General features: G+C 39.4%; 1 non-coding gene across 1 annotated transcript; it reads left to right on the forward strand.

The window, feature by feature from the left end:
- The first annotated feature begins 1,176 nt into the window (after positions 1-1,176).
- LOC116473999 (small nucleolar RNA SNORA70) lies at positions 1,177-1,312 on the forward strand. Its single transcript, XR_004249544.1, has one exon. It is a non-coding gene; the product is annotated as a small nucleolar RNA SNORA70 (small nucleolar RNA).
- The last annotated feature ends 4,872 nt before the right edge of the window (positions 1,313-6,184 follow it).

The raw sequence follows: 6,184 nt of genomic DNA on the forward strand, positions 1-6,184 counted from the left end.
TAAAGGACTACTCCTGGATTTGGACAGCGTCACTTCCACTGTATTTCCATTGATCGCAGGATTTGCCCAGAATCAGAAGGCAGAGTGGCAATATCACATTGCAAAATAGCATGCAGGATAAGAGCTGTTGCTGTGTCCCTCTTTGGAATATGCAATCTGACAGATTGCTATTTGAAAGTGGACAGATGGAGCATTTTTGCAGCTAACTCAACAAACAAACACCCATAACACATGCACACACACACACACAAACACACACTATATCTTGATATTCAATCAAAATTATTTCTTTCTTGACTTTAAATACTATGATAATTATCTTTACTGCCTACTTACCTATAAACACTAAGCCAGAAGCCAGAATTTGAGATCTATCACTGTGATAGAAGTCGGAAAGAGAAAAAGCGTTTGACAAAATTGAACACGCTTTCATGATAAAAACTCTCAACAGAGTAAGTATAGAGGGATTGTAACTCAACACAATAAAAGCCATAAATGACAAAGCCGTAGCAAACATCATACTCAGTGGTGACAAGTTGAAAGCTTTTCTCTGGCATCAGGGAGAAGACAAGGATGCCCACTTTCAGTACTTTTCTACAGAGTTCTGGAAGTCTGAGCTGGAGCAATTAGACAAGAGAAATAAATAAAAGTCACCCTAATAGGGAAGGAAAAAGTGAAATTGTCTGCTTGCTGACAACATGATCTTATATAGAGGAAACTGTAAAGACCACTAAAAGTTGATAGAATTGATAAATAAATCCAGTAAAGTCACAGGATACAAAATCAACCTACAAAATTGGTAGCATTTTTATACACTAATAAAAAGCTATCTGGAAAAGGAATAAAGGAAAGAATCCTATTTACAACAGCAACAACAAATTAAATACTTAGGTATAAATTTAAAGTGGTAAAAGACTTGTAAACAGAAAACTGTAAAACTGATGAAAATTTAAAAAAAATCACACAAATAAATGGAAAGCTGTGTTGTGTTTATTGCTTAATAGAATTAATATTGTTAAAATGTCCATACTATTCAAAGTGATCTACAGATTCAATGCAGCCACTATTAAAATTCTAATGTTATTTTTCAGAGAAATGAAAAAACAATTCTTAAATTTGCATGAAACCACAAAAGACCCCAAATAGCCACAATCTTAAGTAAAAAGAACAAAGCTGCTGCAGCCAATTAAGCCAACTGAGTTCCCTTCTTCACAGGGGCCCAATGTGCAATGGCTGCAAACAGCCGCTTCCTTGTAGTATGTATGCTGCCCGTTTCTTGTATGGGTTACTCTAAGGGACCTTGGAGACAGGCTTTCAGATGTGTGTTCTTGCCTCTGAACTTGCACTACCCCAAAGTAGGTTCCAAACAGGCATGTGAGGTGCCTTGGGAAAGGCCCAGGGCACTGTGGCCGGGGTTCACATTGGCCAAGTTATCATGTCCATTTGCACCAAGGTGCAGAACAAGGAGCATGTGATTGAGGCCCTATGCAGGCCAAGTTCAAGTTCCCTGGCTGCCAGAAGATCCACATCTCAAAGAAGTGGGGCTTCACCAAGTTCAATACCGATGAATTTGAAGACACGGTGGCTGAGGAGTGGCTCATCCCATGTGGCTGTGGGGTCAAGTACATCCCCAGTCATGGCCCTCTGGACAAGTGATGGGCCCTGTATTCATAAGGGCTTCCACTGTGCTGCCCTCTCTTAACATTCACCAATAAATTCTACCTCCTGTCAAAAAAAAAAAAAAGAAGGATCAGACTATCTGACTTCAAGATATATTACAAAGCCCTTATAATCAAAACAGCATGGTACTCACATAACAACACATTGACCGGAGGAACAGGACAGAAAGCCCAGAAATAAACCCATGCATTTATAAGCAATTGAGTTTTGACAAATGTGCCAAGAACATACAACTTCGAAAGGACAACCTTTTCAATAAATGGTTTTGGGAAAACTGTTTATCTCATGAAGACATCTATGAGGATTGTGTTTTCGTGAGAACAGAAGAGGTAAAAACAAATAAAATGATAAAAGAGGATGAGGCATATTGAAGTGACTTCATTGTCTAGGGTGATACCTGAGATTCATTCCCTCACAGCCACGGAAAACTATGACTCAGACCACCAGAGTGAGGTTAGGAGGAGAAGTTTAATAGGTGAAAGAAAGAGAAGAGCTCTCTGTACAGAAAGGGGTCCCAGAGAAAATGGGTTGCTGCTTCCACGATGGAGTACAGGAGGTTTTATAGATGAGCTTGAGGTTGTGGTGTTTAATTTACATAGGGCATGAAAGATAAGTCAGACCAAGTGTGCCATTTGCATAGCATGCAAAAATCTGGCTACCCCCATTCTAATATTTTATCATGCAGAAATCTACTGGTGCCATATTGCCTGTTCCTTTACTGTACACGTGGTGACAGAGAAAAGGGAAGCTAGAGCCTCTGGGTTCAACATACCTGGCCCTCAGGTAGTGCCCAATTTCAGGCCCTCATCTTTGTTTGGGGTTCTCCAGAACAGTACCTACAGAAAGAGCTGGAGTCTTGCTTCCCACCTAACCGCTAGAAACCTACCTGAAATATGCATCTAACCATGTCACTATCAAAGTTAAATAAAAATAAAACCAAACTTTTATTTTGGTTTAAGAGCCACTGCCTTAGCAGGATGCCACAGGACCTCAGTGATCTGGTGGCTGCTCCTGACTCCATCTGTAAAGGACTTTCCCACTTACAGTTCCTGCATAGGCTGTGGAGTGCCCTACCCCGGACTTTGCATATGCTGTCCCGTTATTAAAATGCTAACTCCCCTGATTTTTATCTACACAACACCTACTCTTCCTTTCTGTAAGGACTTTGCTGTGGCATCACTTTCAGAAAATTTCCCTGTAGCCTCCCTTCCTTGTTCTGAGTTTGATTCTCTTCTCTTCTCTGCTCTTATGAGTGCATCCTTCTAACAAGTCCTTAGCCTGTTTTATTATCTCCTGTTGTGTCTATCTCCATGACAGGGCTTGAAGCCTTCTGCAGGCAGGGATCATGTCCTATTTTTATTTTTGTATCCATTGCCCATAGCAGAGGTTATCAAAAAATACGTGTTGAACAAATTATTTTGTCTTCTTCCTGATCATTTGGAAGAAATGTTGCATTCTCAATAAGGTGTTTAGTATTCTTTGTAAATGTTCTGGGAAACAGTATAAGGTACTTTGAGTTTACTTCCATCGATTTGCCAAATTTCAGAGTTCCATAGCCTTATGTAACAAGCAAAACTAAGTAAGACAAGAGATGCACACTTGGTAGTCAGGGCCAAAATGTTATTAGCACTTTCTCATTTGTGCCACTGATGTACACTCATGTCTTTGTAGAAAGAGAGAGCTAAGTTATTTTCCACGGAAATTGTAGCACAGATCACATACCAACTCTGAATTGGTTAATCTTTCTTGAACACCATAAAAATTATTTCTACCAATAACATTGTAATCCACACATTAGTTCTGAAGGATTTTTGTTAATTCAAAAGTGATCACGATTTGGTAGTCAGTGACATCCAGTGTTCTAAATTTTCGGAGGTCATTTTCCCCAGCTCTGAGATGAATGAAATATATTCAATAAAAAACAAAAACACAACAAGAAACTTACTTGAGAAGGACTTAGCAAGGTCAATTTTGCAAAATATCAAACTTAAATTCCTAAGTATAAATATTTTGATTTGAACATGTATAGATAGCACAGCCCATTACTTTCAAAGGTTTGTACCACTACACAATTCATGGAATAAACTACACACAAACAGCCAGTGGCAATATCAGAAATGCAGCAGCCAAACCAAAATGAATTATTCACATAATAAGCCCCTGTCAATTACTAGTTAAAAATAATGTGTATGAGCGTAACAGAGAAATATCCGTTAAAATTATTGTGAAATTTGACTTCTTAATGTTTCTTCCATAACACATGTTCTTAAACATTATGTAAGCTCTGGAAGGCGGTGGGTGGCCTGTTCTTTCTGGCAACAGGTGACATATCTCCTCTCTCTCACTGAGTCTCAAAGGAAACCATTCAAAATGGAGGAGAGAAAGTTTGGCAAGAGATGAGCAATAACCTAACTTTAATTCTGTCCCCCTGTTTCTGAGTGCTCAGCTGGGGCATGTGGCTCATTATGCATTCATGAAAACATTTCGCCATTGTGTGAGCCGACCAAGACAATCGCTGTAGACAACACAATGGCTTGAGAGTGACAGGGCCACGCTCCAAATTTCAAGAGAACCAGGACACACAAAATCAAAACATACTATTTTTGTGATCATTGAATTTCACTCAGTTTTAGCCATACAAAAATGAACAATAAGGGAGTTGCTTCCAATTGCAATTTTAGAAAATAATGGAGGAGGCAAGAATCAGAAATACACACTCGCCATTAACATTCAGAAATAATTTGTGTCAACGATTTTACATATATGACATATGTTTGTCCTTATAAGAAGCATAAATCTATTTATAGCTAAAGAATTAAGCCTGTTAAATCGCATGATTATGGATAAAACAACGGCTTTCAATGTTTTATATCTGCAGGGCAGCAAATTGTCTTTAGGGACAATTTTAATATATGCCAGGAAGAACATTTATGCAAATGACACCTTCTCTAGAACCAATGTTAAGAAAAGACTTCCTAAGTACAGTTGTTGTCCTGACTCATGAAACTTAACTCAGCTACAGGAAGATGTACACTGGCCTCTTGTAATGTTTGAACTGTTTGAATCTAGTGCTTTTATTTGCAAAGGTGAGCATTGAGGTTTTGCTTTTAATGAGAGCAGCCATTTTCTTTCTTTTTAATGCAGTTCAGGGTCGCTCTCCCACATTAAACAACAGTTTCCAAAGAATCTACCTTTAGAAGTGACAGCGTAAGCAGCTACTGAGTGGCTATTGTTTTCTACTAAGATAATTAAGATTCATTAAGATTTATAACACGTCATTGATCTACACATGCTTAATAAAAATTACTCGTAATAATACAGAATTTCTATATGGGAAATCTGAGGCATTGCTTCTGTGTTTTGTTTGTTTGTTTGAGATGGAGTTTCACTCTTGTTGCCCACGCTGGCGTGCAATGGCGCAATCTCGGCTCACTGCAACCTCTGCCTCCCAGGTTCAAGCGATTCTCCTGCCTCAGCCTCCCGAGTAGCTGGGATTACAGGAACACGCCACCACGCCCAGCTAATTTTTGCATTTTTAGTAGAGAAGGGGTTTCTCCATGTTGATCATGCTGGTCTCAAACTCCTGACCTCAGATGATCCAACCACCTACGCCTCTCAAAGTGCTAGGATTACAGGCATGAGCCACTGCACCCGGCTTTTTTTTTTTTTTTTTAATATTAGTAACTCTCCCCTTTCCTTGTCATGTTGCACCATAAACGGTTGATAAAGTACACAGAGGAGTTACTAGGATAATATCAGAGAAGCTCCATTCACCAGTAAATAGAAAGATCAGACAGACACTCAGATATTCAGAGAGTTGTTCAGACATGGAGTGCACACTTTAATAAGATCTTCGGAATAGGTAGAAATAATATTTATTCTGTTGTAGAATTCAGGGTTTGTATAATACTCTGGGAAACATAGATTTTTATTTAGATACATAATAAAGAATATGAATCAAAGAAAAATGACAAGATTATTTTAGCTCGTGTTTCGTCGTTTTTAGAAGCTGTTAGAGTACGTAGTTAGGCAGACATGAGTAAGGCAGGAGAGGGAACCCCCAGGAATGTCAGGTGACCATCAAGCGATGGTCAGGTGGGTATTAAACTATCTCTCTAATGTAATAATTGGTTGCAGCCAGTGCCAGGGAAAGATAGTTTCCCAAAAGATAGAAAATACCTGAAGCTGGTGATCAGCTTCTGATAAGATCTCAGGAGTTGGGTGAGTGGGCTCAAACATGGCACCGAGAAGAAAAATAGTGGGGTTTAACTGGTATATGACCTTCCTCTAGGAATAGTCAACTGGTAAATGAAAAATGCTTCAAGTAGGAAAAACACACACCACGGCCTATTGGGGGGTTGGGGGTGAGGGGAGGGAACTTAGAGGATGGGTCCACAGGTGCAGCAAACTGCCATGGCACACACGTACCTGTGTAACAAACCACCACGGCACCCACGTACCTATGTAACAAACCACCATGGCATCTGCGTACCTATGTAACAAA

This window comes from Hylobates moloch, unplaced genomic scaffold (genome assembly GCF_009828535.3).
Source record: "Hylobates moloch isolate HMO894 unplaced genomic scaffold, HMol_V3 SCAFFOLD_8, whole genome shotgun sequence".
Taxonomy (NCBI): domain Eukaryota; kingdom Metazoa; phylum Chordata; class Mammalia; order Primates; family Hylobatidae; genus Hylobates; species Hylobates moloch.